Below are 12,730 nucleotides of genomic sequence, written 5' to 3'. Positions count from 1 at the left end.
ATGAACTACATCCTAATCTTAGGCCATATTCTGTAAAGTGCTAGAGATGGGACCGGTTCCAAAGTCCAAATGCAAATGTGTGTCTGGATTTCAAACACCCCAAAGTTTATGGATGTTTGGATCTGGGGTTTTTGTTCACACCTATCTCTAACACAGGCAAACCAAGTATAATGGACAGAAATATTTATAACGCAATATAGTTAGCACACAAATAATTGTTGCCCACATACTGTCTGCCCAATTACAACACTCCTCTAGTAGAGAACTGTGTACATATACACACAGTAGGAGGGCAGAGAGACCCTCACTAGTAGCAAATTATCATGGAGATGTATATGAATTTGAAATTTCAAATATCAGCTCCAAATCCAGATTTGAACTGCCCAAAGTCAGAGGATATTTGGATTTAGGGTTTTGTTTCATGACCATTTCTTGAATGAATGACCCCTGTCAAGTGTTGTATCCTTGCTGCAATCAGTACAGCTCAAGTAGGTAATGGGGCAGGAGGCCAAAGGAGACTTTACACTACCTTTATGCCCTCCCCCACTTACTGATCCTGGAGCCAGCCAGAGATAATCTGCCGCAGGGCTGATTCAACATATGCTTGGTTGCCTCTGGCCTCACCATAGGTTTGTAGATATGACCCAGTCATGCTCCCTTCCGTCCAGACATGCTCCCTATTCCAGGGCCCAGGGCAGCAGGAGATGTGGCACAGAACTCAAGCTAGGGATTCCTCTACATTGTGGGAATATGCCAATTATACAAGCATTATAGCTGTTCCCTACTGGAGTGGCACAGAGCATCCATAGCAAAGCCATGGGTCTGTCCCAATACCGGGGTATGAGAAAAATCTTAGCGCGTTATATTGCTAAGACAGAGTCACCAACCAAAGGGAACATTTTAAACATGGTTTTGCATAAAATCCCTTAAATAAATCTATACAGGGTGTAATCAGTCAGGTTAGTTAGCATAGGAAAAAGATACACAGAAACTGATATATATACACCCTGACTAAAAACAATTTAGTCTCTCGCGAGACCTGTTCCACACCTCTAGTATATAGTCTCTCTCAATGACCTACTGCACATGATAGAGAGCTGCAATTTCACGACACATCATGCAATTCAATGAGGCTGAATCAGCAACAAAGCCAACTTTCAGGATGATGTAGCAATACATGAAGATGTTTGAGTGTTTGCTGCTCTTTATTTGATTTGTTAGACTGGTAATTCGAATTTGCACCTTTCAGCACTGGAAGACTTTGTGAAATACTTTTTTGCTTTAGATTTGACCAGCTCTTCTGCAATGATTGCCTGGTACCTCTCCGACATATGGGAGGAATTTTGAAAAGGAGATTCGGCTATTACTATCACTTGGACCATTAAAAATTGCTACTCTGCCAGGTTTCCATACCTTTTCAGGATGTGATGCTACTGGCAAGTTGGCTAGAAAGACCAAATTATGTTACTGAAAGGCATTTGATTTGACCTCCAAAGACTCCCTCATAACTCTGAAGGTGCTTGAAATGGCTGAGATAGTCACTGATGAGGTCATAAATGCACTGGAGGCATTCATATGCAATGTTTACCATTTAAAGACCAACATTATGACACTTTCAGAGCTATGTTGGTGGATGTTTTCCAAGAAGCAGACAAATAGAGAAAAATTGCCACCACCAATGGGTGCATTTATACCTGCTATCAAGAGGGCAAATTATCAAGCAATGGAATGGCTCCGAGATGATCGAGTACATGCAAAACTATCCTCCCTATCGGGCATGGAGGGGTCTTGGAGGATAGACTGATCACACCAGTTATGTGTGAAATATCATGCACTCCTGAATCAATCCTTCAGCTAATCAAATGCTCATGTGCAAAGACCAGATGCTTACCACCTTGCAAATGTTTGGCTGGCAGCCTGTCTTGTACGGAGACGTGTGAATGCGGCATGGACAAGGATAAGTGTGATAATGTGGCTAGCAGTGGCACTCTAGATGGAGATGACACCGATGATGACTGATAAATAAATGTTTTCAGTCCTACATGTCAAGGCTAACTTCCTTATAGGATTGCCAAAGATCAATGTATTTTTTATATAAGCAATGCATCCTGTGTTAAAGAATATTTTTAAAAAGCTTGATTTTTAAATATTTTTTTGGAATGTATATCTACATCATTGTTCTAGGTTTATCATGTTTGGTACCATTGTGTTCAGGGGAGAAAGGGCTTTTGAATGATACCCAGCTTGACCCATTTCTGATGACATTGTATTATTAAAATATCCACCAGCTAGAGGACCTGGAACTGGGAGGCTGAGGCAGCAAGTCCCCCCTGCTACACTGCAGAGGCTGACACCATAGAAATTATGATTCTGTGGATTTTTCTGAATCAAAATGACACCTCTCTTATCTTTCTCTCACTAACTTGCCAATGGAATAAGTTTTTACTACATTATGCTCCCAGACTGTTGGGTGCATGGAGAATTTAGTCACATCTACTAACATAAGTAGGAAATACTCGTGTTATTTCTCTACACTTTAAAAATAAAATAGACCCTCACGTCCATATTGAAAGAAATAGATTTGTACTTTGACTTTACGGGTTTCAGCACTTCAGTGAATGTTTTCCTATGTTAATCTAGCCAAAATAATGAATGTTGAATTATATAAATTTTTTCATTTATATTTTCTAGGGACTGTGCTTAGTACAGTACCTCACAGAGAATTGTCACTCAATTCTTAGTAAGAATTCTCTATCTCCTGGCAGGAACATCATTTAATCCATGACTAATTTCCCTAGAGGATTACTTGAACATTTATTTTAATTCCCTTTCAGTTTGTGAGTTTATGAAATCTTACATTCTTCATTTTAAAGCTGAAATACTTTTATCATGTCAAGTTACATTTTTACAGAACTGATAATAAGATCCACGTACAGTAACAAATAATTATATTGAATACTTAAGAGCATGAGCTAAAGCCCAGCAGAGTCAATGGGAATCTCTCAGTGTAGACAAGGCCTCAGAGTGGCAGACAAACTTAGCTGTGTATCTGATATATACAGAAGTAGGTCAAGTATTTAGAGATACCTATGGAAAACAGAATGAACTGCATGTGTCAGTGCCTGTCTATCCCTTAGCATCATCATTGTATGGGCCTCAGTGGGACTCTGGGACTTTCGGAGAAACAGAGCCTCAGGAAAAGGCTTTAGTGCCTTGAGAGAAAGATTAATAACCTAGAGTTCAATATTAGGATTAGAAGGATTTAAAAACTTCAAGAAGAAAAGTTAGGAGTTTGTAAAAAGCAAAGCTGGAAATTAGGGAAATAGTAAAGCTGGGCAGAAAATAGATTTTCTGTTTTGTGAAAAATTCTGTGAGTTTCATAAATTTTCCTTTCCAAGGAGGAGCAAAACCAAAAAATTCTGAAATTTCCTGAAAAATAAAATTCTGGAAAAAAATATTATGGTTTGACCAAAACGTTTTGTTTCAATAAAATCAAAACATTTTGTTTAGATATTGACTTTTTTAAATTGAAAAAAATAATATAAAATGTAAAAAATTTCATCACAAAACCTGCCAAAACCTTCCATTCCCAAAATGTTGAAACAGAACATTTCAGCCTTATCAAAACGTTCTTTTCCAAAACAAAATTTTACTGAAACTGATACTTTTCCATGAAACATTTCACTTTTGATGAACTGCAATTTTCTGTCAGAAAAACATTCCATCAGAAAATTTCCAGCTAGCGCTGGGAAACAGCCGAGGGATGTACGGACCGCCACTTCCAGCAGCTCCCATTGGCCTAGAGCAGCGACCCGCGGCCCCTGGGAGCCGCAATCAGCCGAACCTGCGGGCCAGCAGGAAAACAGACCGGCCTGGCCCGCCAGGGGCTTTCCCTGCACAAGCGGCGGAACAAGTTTGGGACCCAGTGATCTAGAGGAAGCACCATGTCATAATTCCCCCTCACCTTCAAGCAACCCCTTGTGGGTGGGCTTGGTAATGTTGGGATTACTTCCTCAGTGTCCCTCTCAAACTCCTTAAAAATTCCACCATGCATTCTCTTGTGTCCAATATTATCCCTCCCTGAGGCCAGTTTATTGTCCCACACAGTGCAAAGTGGTCCTTGAAAGCCCCAAATACAGTCTGTTTATCCCACACACACAGTGCACATAGTTCATAAAAATCCCAAAACACAGTCCAATAACTCAGCCCTTTCAGCATCCCAACACTGGCTCTCCAGTTCAGAAACATCAGCAGGCTAGCTCCTCCACTGCTCTCCTAGCCTTCAGGCCTTTTCAGCCTCCCAGCACTGAGCATGGCTCTTCTTCTAAGCCCCTCCCTGGAAAACTACCTCTTGCTCCACATGTCTCAGGTTGGGCCGATTAGCCCACCCCCGGCTCTCAAGCCTAATTATCTTGACGCAGTTCCTCAAAGGTATTTGGGATCCATGATGGTACTTAGGTGCCTACATTTCAGGTTTAGGTGTCTAAATCCCAGTTTTGGCTTCAATGTGAGTCACAAAACTCCCACCAAACCTTGTAGGTGCCTTTTTCAGAGTAAAAGTTCCCTATGAATCTATGTTCCTGCCTCTGGGCATGTGCACTGCTGCCTCACTCGAGGCATCTGGGTGCCTAAGCCTCAAAGCACTTCACGAACCAGAGGAAGACAGGTGTTCAGCCACCTAAATTGCTTGCCTACACCAGTAGGTGTGCTCAGAGGCCATGCATCAGATCCCATTCTAAAAACAGCTGAAGAAAGAGGTGCCCAGGTTGTAATTTTTAGCCAAGCGATTAAGGCCCGAACCTCTGATATGGGAGACCCAGGTTCAATTACCCTCTGTCTGCTAATGGGGAAGACAGGATTTGCCACCTCTCTGGAGAGTGTTCTAACTACAAGGCATCCACTGGGGAGGTGAAAGATCCTGAATCCTGTCCCCCTTTTCCAGCCACTCTTTCATTAGCTATCCAGAGCACAACAGCTTCAATCGAAGAGAAATGAACCTGCATCTCCCATGTTGCAAGGGTGTCCTCTAACCACTGGGCTAAAAATCATAAGCTACGCCCCCCCCGGTCATTTTCTGTGGAGCAGGCAGGCATCTTGCTCATTCCCTCAAAGAGTATCTTAGGTGCCTAAGCCATCTGACTAGAGGTGGTGGATTCCCCTTGGTGGATCGCTAAACTGACATAAGTGCCTACCTCAGAGAAGGGTGGGGCTTAGCATCTCCCATTGGCTAACTGAATTGGGAGGCTAATCTGCTGGCTTTTGTGGATCCCATTCTTAGGTGCCCGTCTCTCCCCATTCAGTGTATAGGGAGCTTAGGCACCTAACGCAAGCTTTGTGGATCACAATGTTGTTTCTGTGATTACCTAGGAGCCTAAAAATTAGGCACCATCATGCTGAGTGTTGCATCACCTGAGTCCCTTCATGGATCCTATCTCTCCCATCCACTGAAATCAATGGATGTTAGGAACCTAAATACCCTTAAGGATCTGGGCTCTCCTGACCCCAGGTTATACTCCTGCCCCTAACTAGGCCTAGCCAGGGTACACCTGTTCAGTTACAGAAGAACTGACACTCTTCCATAAAGGGGGCCTCCATAAGGTCCTATTGATGCCATTTTTGTATCTTCCAATAGAGGCTGCACTGACTTACTCTGGCTATCAAAAACTAACAGTGCTACTTCAGGGGCCCCCAGTATGACAAAGATAAGTCTGGAGATTAGAAGTCAGGCCTCCCAGCTTCGCAACACACAGTGCTTTCTTATGTTGGCTTTTCTTTTAGTTAAGAAGGACCTTCCAGCATCACCCATTTCCCCAACAAGGTTACTGCTCTAGGAAAAAACTGGCAGCAAACATAATAATGAGCCTGTTTGCTAATCACTATTTGCTAATCACTATTAATTTCCCCCCTGCTCCCAAATGGTTCAGAAACTACTTATTGAAATTCTTCTTCTCCTGTTTTACTGGAATCCAGCAGTGTTGCTGCCAAACCTACCAACAGGCGCAGCAATGCTACTGTGATAAAATAGGTCCAATTCTATCCCAATCTTGCTTTCCTAGGGAAGAACAAAACTCATTAAATAATTATTAACTGTGACAAGAAAGTAGCTGGCCAAACACTTGCTGCTAATCTAGGCATGACAGCAGGACTATACCTTTCAAAGAGGTAATTAGCTAGATGAACAACAACATAAGTACCAGACAATGACATGGAAAAGATTGTCCCTAAAGGACAGATTCATTATAAGTAGGGTTTAGTGTTTGCGTGACTTATGAATGTTATTTTCCATTATACAATTACATTCCTCTCTTTCTCCCTCTTTTCATTTTGTTCTCTCTGTACAGTATATGTAAGGGGAGAGTGAGAGAATTTGTAGCGGCAGGTTGGAGTGAGCAATGAGAAGTAAGTGACAGTAGCTACTATAAGAACACTGGTATTTTCATGAGTTAAGGAGTCCCGGGATGGGGCAACACTATCATCAATCATTCCCAACTCATGAAAATTTCAAGTCTATTACTCAGACCACCATCATTTTATATTTGTAAGATATCTCTGTAGGTTTCTGCAAAACAAGTCAATGACAGTTATGAACTTCCAGAAATAACAGGCCTGATCTTCAGCTCGGGCAAACTGAAGTCAATGGAGCAGATTTACACCAATGAGAATCTGGCCTAAGAATTATTGATATATTTATCTTTGACTGATATTTTGCAACAGTACCACTATATTTATATTCTAATGCTCTATATACTAATTTATATTATAATGTTGTTTGTTAAACCACTTTCTCTTGCATGTCCCTAATCTGCCAGAGATAATTCCATGAAACTGCAAAATTGACATTTTGTTGTATACTGGTAAGAGGATCAGACTAGATTCTAAGGCAGAGGTGGGCAAACTACAGCCTGCGGGCCACATCTGGCCCGCGAGATGGTCCTGCCCGGCCCCTGCCCAGGAGGCTAGCCCCCGGCCCTCCCCTGCTGTCTCCCCTCCCCTGCAGCCATGCCACCACACAAGCAGCACTCTGGGCAGCAGGGCTGTGAGCTCATGCAGGGCAGCGTGTCTGGCTCCGGCTGGGTGACGTGGTGGCCAGACATGCTGCTCTAAGTGGCAAGGTAAGGGGGCCAGGGCCAGGGGGTTGGATAAGGGGCAGGGGACCCCAGGGGGCAGTCAGGTAATAGGGAGCAGGAGGTGGTTGGATGGGGTGGAGGTTCTGCGGGGGGTGGTTGGATAGGGCAGAGGTTCTGGGGGGGGGAAGTCAGGGGATGGGGAGTGGGGGGGGTAGATGGGGTGGAGTCCCAGGGGGCAGTTAGGGGTGGGGGTCCCGGGAAGGGTGGTCAGGGGACAAGGAGCAGGGGGGATTGGATGGGTGGAGGGTTCTGAGGGGGGCAGTCAGGGAGCAGATGGGGGTGGGGGTCAGGCTGTTTAGGGAGGCACAGCCTTCCCGGACCTCCATACAGTTTCGCACCCCGATGTGGCCCTCAGGCCAAAAAGTTTGCCCACCCCTGTTCTTAGGTATTTCTCCTTGACTGAACATTAAAGGATGGTTCCTTTAAACTAAACAAATCATGTACCCCAAACAACCCATGTTATAAGACTGACAATTACAGTAAACTGGTAATCAACACCAGTATTGGAGCAGTTGTTATACTGCATGAAATAAATCGCAGTCTGGAGAAGTTCACTGCTAATAATAAATGGAAGAGGGAAAACCATGAACTCACTTACACTCAGTTCTGGAACTATACGCAGCCAAACTTGACTTAAATGGGATTCTTTGTGTGTACATAAGTGTTTACAGGATTGCAGGCTTGGTTTGTAATGCTAGAATAAATCCAAGTGGAGGTGGATTAGTTAGCAGAGTGCAGGTGAGGTGGTCAAAGGTGCATGCAGTTTATCAGATGGCTCTGTAATTTATTCTATGATTAACACAACTGCATATTTGGTGTGGGGCTATAGATACACATACACACATATATACACAGAGCCAAACTTTTTTGGCATGTGGTCCACGCAATCATTTCAAACTGAGACTCTGGGCTGTACTTGTTCCAGGACTGCTTCTCTGTTGCTAACACACTGAAGTGCCTCAGGCTTCGGACTCATTCTTTGTTTGTTTGTCCATTAAAGTTCTTATCTCACACTCCCTTTTGGCACAAAATCCTGTTATTCCTGCTTTATGCTGGCCTCGGCCCTTCTCTTGCCTCTGTTCCTATTAACCTATGGCAGTGACAGGAGCAAACTGAAGCAACTGGTTGAAGACTCTATGAAAACTGTGAAACAGCTGCTGTACAGAAGGACCACACTGAAAAACTTCTATATCTTGGCCACTTCAGACATGGGGTAGGGTAAAGAGAGATCTTCCATTTACACATATTTAATTGCCTTAAAACATAGGGGTGTGTGTGCCACACAGAAGTAGCGCTTTTCAGGTATTTTTTTGGCATTTACTAATGCCATTATCAGTCTCTGCATCAGCATCCAGTGGGCCCATGTTGCAACTGTGGGCTGGTCTACACTACACAGTTAGGTTGACATGAGGCAGCTTATGTAATAATAACACCACCTCCAGGAGATGCATAAGGCATATGTTCGTGTAGTTAGGGTGGTGCAGTGTCTGTATAGTATGCATCCTTTATGTCAGCTGTTGGCTGTCTTGTCAATTTCACAGCAATTGACAAGGTTGCCCCACTCCCATTGGAGAGCAGGAAGGGGAGGAGGGGAGGAGTGAGAAGCCCTGGAAGGGTTCCCCGGGCTCCCCGCAGGGAACGGGGAGGGTAGAAGCCCCGGGCGGCTTCCTCAACTTCCGGTGGGAATGGGGGAAGCCCTCCAGGAATCCAGGAACCTGTGGGGCAGCCTAGCTCCTGGCAGGAAGCTGCCAGCAGAGCTGAGAGATCAGGCTTTCAGCTCCCCACTCTGCCCCTCTTAGGTCGGAGGAAGAGCTCCTGGTAAGGACGCTCACCACCAACCCAAGGAGGGTAGTGTGAACGTGCACCACTACAGTAATTACTGTGGTGGCTATAAGTCAAGCCAATATAGGTTGACTTACATTTCTAGTGTAGACATGCCCTCAGCATGCAACTGATTTCTGAATTTTCTATTTAAATTACTACATCTCCGTTGGTTATTTTTGGCAGGCATTTATTGATAGCATTTGGCACCAACTTCAAATGAGCAGCCAATTTCTGCTCTCAGCTACAACACTGTGACATCTGGAATAATATTTATACAGGTGTAATCAAGAACAGAATTTGGCCCTTGTATCTTTATATAATATGTCTTACATATTATATTTGTATGTAGGTATAAGAGATGAGACTGAACTATAATCTCAGATTCAACTCCCATCCCAAACTTTGGGAAAGTTTGGATTCCGATCTGATTTCGGGTCTGAACTTTGCAGCTTGGGCCCTTCTCTAACACATATAATAGTACAGGCAGCTTAATCTTCAGCAAACCAGTCACTTCATAACACTGTTCTATAATATATTGAAATAGCACTCACAAAAGCAGCACAAAATAGTCTGTACCGCTATCAGCTAAAATATTTTACCATAAGCACCTTCAGATTCTTCATCATGTCAAGCTGCATTAATCACTTCACAATCCTTATAGCGATTTCTAAAGTAAAAGAAATAACAAAGTCATTGATCAGGGCATGGGAACTAGGTTTTCATTTGAATGAATTAATGGTGAGTGACGTACTCCAAGTGACTGCACAGCTTACTCCACTTGTTCCATTGTGTGGTGTCCCCATGCTGCCTGCATGTCAAAAGGTATATTTGTATACAGGAGTCTACCTTGTCTAATTTTGGAGTGGGTACCGCTCCACAACACAAATATTTCAATTATGCCTATACAAAAACAATAAAATTGTATGCCAATGTCTATCCAATTGGCATGAAAGCCTGCGCTTAGGTTTGTTGCATTCAGCTAACATTAAAAAGCCATATATCAAGCCACTTTCCTGTTTATCATCTTAAAAATGGGAAATTGCTAACTGAACAAAGTCAGTCACCAAGGCCGCCAAGCTAAGTTTGCTGTGACATTGATGAATATTCAAGCCAATGTCTTTCAAACGTTATTGTGAATCACCTTTCCCTCCTTCCTTCCCTTGCTTCACTCATCTTGCTGGCTCAGAATTTTCACCTTTGTCTCAGACCTCAGCTGTCTTTGGTTTATTGCATATGATTGCTATTGTCTTTGTCTCTTTTATCCGCTTCGCTGTGTCTCATTTTCCTAAAGTACCTGGCACCCATTTTTCCATAACATTGTTCCTTTGTTTCAGGAAAACATAATTTCAGGAGGCAGCAGAAATACGGTTCCAAAGGACATAAGGTGACATCCTCTCTCACCTGATCTTTATTCATATCTGGTTTTAATTGCATTTTTTTCCATTTCTCAAGCACTCTGCAACTCCCTTCCTCCCTGACAGGAAGGCGCATTTTATTTCTCATAAAAATGCTTTCCTACTGATCTTCTATTCTTCAGAAGTTTCAGAGGCCCTTCTGTTACCTGTTAGTTTTCTCATGTGGGTTGACCTGTTGGCCTTGCTGTAGTTTATTACTGTTTTGACATTTTTCCTCTTTCCTAAGTTAGGCAGGACTTTCCCCCTACTGTCATTTCTAATCTCTGCTGTCATTGTCTTCAGCATGAATCTTCCCAATTTATGTGTTTAACTGTGTGACTGATAACTTTCAATGTCTGAGCTGCAATGGCTTTCTTGAAATGAACATTTCCAATTTAAGGTTAAATCTTTGTGCTTGGCTCAAACATAAACTTACCTGCCTAATTTAAATAGTTCCATTTCTTGTCAATGCCATCTATGTTCATTTCTACCAGGTCAAGGAAAGGACACTATCAAAATTTATTGGCAGGTACCTTCTTATCTCCCTGATGCATTGAAAAAAAAACCTCAGATCACTGAAATAATATAAAAACATAGTTACTTGTGTAAATGACATGTGATTTTCTGTGTATACTGTATTTACTCCAGAAGACACAGTGCCTGTTGAACATTCCATTTAGAAATCAAACGCAATGGCCCTGCAGCTGTATGGTGACATGCTGGTGAAGTTTAAGGCAGCACAAACTTCCCCATGAATCTGTAGAATCTTCTTTTTTACCCACAAAAGATGGCTCACATGTTCAGATTGTGCTGCAGTCCAAAACCAAAGTTCAACTAGCCACAGGAGTCACAAAAACCACACAGGCATATACCTCAGAAACTGCCCAACTCTTATGGAACACTCCTACAGCATTTAATATAAAATGGTAAGCTTTCTACAGGTTTTGTGAATCATCCTATTGCAGAGATATCCCTGCAATAGAGTTCATTACAATGGTTCAAAAAAGGATATATAAGGATATCATTCTCTATAGGTTTTAGAGTCATTTCTGTAGAACCCTGTTACATTTTTATAGACCCCTCTGGGTTTCATGACAATTAAGTTACACAGCACTTTTTCATAAGAGAGCTATTTTCTGATAGCTGGTTGGGTGACTTTCTGGAGGTGTTCAGGGGATAGCTAGTTAGCTTGTGAAGGAGAAGCTGGGGAAAGTTGTGTTTGTGGGATTGTCCAGAGGCAAGTGGCCACTAGAGGAGGATAACTGTAGAGGTGCTTTGTAGGAGGTAAGGAACGATGGCAGCTGAGGTTGAGGGAAGCTGAGTGTATGGGGTGAAAGCTGGACAGATAACCTAGGGCCAGTACTGGGTCCACTCATCTTCTATCTCCACCTCTGCTCTGCCATCGCTACATGCCTACTCCTCCTGGGTGTTCTTTCTTCTCTCCGATCCAGCAGAGTGAGCAGCTAGTACCATAGCAGGTACCACAGCCAGCAGCCTCTGCTGTCCATGAGCCCTAATTGCAGGCCATTCCCATGGCCCAGATGAATGCCCAACATCTCAGGTGGACTGCAAGAATGCAGGAGTGTCAGGCAAGACATTTGTCAGATCTGCACGTGACTCCCTGTCTGGCAGCCCAGAAGGTATTGCCTTTACTTCCACGAAGCTAGAGGGAAGAACACAGAAGGTCACAGAGGCCAGATGCCCAAACAATATGAACAAATAAACATTCACTATGTCCCTGTTCTGTAGATAAGATGACTTCAGTTTCCAGGTCCGTTTATCAATCACTCACTATCACCTTACGCATATAAAATAACAAATAGGAGTGTGTTATAGATATGAGAGATGGCACACTTAAGCAACTGGCATGGAGCTGCTTGCCAATATGATGGGCCTCAGTTCAAATATGACCATAAAACCAAACCTGAAGAAGAAAGTTTAGTCATCAGTGAAAACAAGTTTCTCCCCTTTTCCAAAGAACTGAAAAAAGGTCAGAAGTTGCTCTACCTTTCTTTGATGAAGTTAGTAACTTGATATTATTTCATGTTATTCTTATTACAATCCCATTATTCCAACACAAAAGACCAGGTCCTAATGATATAAGGATACCAAGATTCTACAATTTTTTTTTAAAAAGCGGTACCACATTGTGAACAAACATACAGTGTAATTCTAATAATTGTCCTAGGTAACTATCAGACCAAAAAAATCGTACAATCACACTGGAGAAAAAGACTAAATTAAATAGAACTTTCAGTTCTAACTGCCACCGATAAACTGTGTTATAGTGTCACTGGATTCACCAACCTATTGTTTGACTTTCGAGAGATAACAAAAATTAAAGTGTCTGGAAGTTTGGCTCTTAATGTAAGCTGAATGCAACAA

The sequence above is a fragment of the Dermochelys coriacea genome, chromosome 3 (assembly GCF_009764565.3).
Source record: "Dermochelys coriacea isolate rDerCor1 chromosome 3, rDerCor1.pri.v4, whole genome shotgun sequence".
NCBI classification, from domain to species: Eukaryota; Metazoa; Chordata; order Testudines; family Dermochelyidae; genus Dermochelys; species Dermochelys coriacea.
This window is presented reverse-complemented; position numbering follows the sequence as displayed.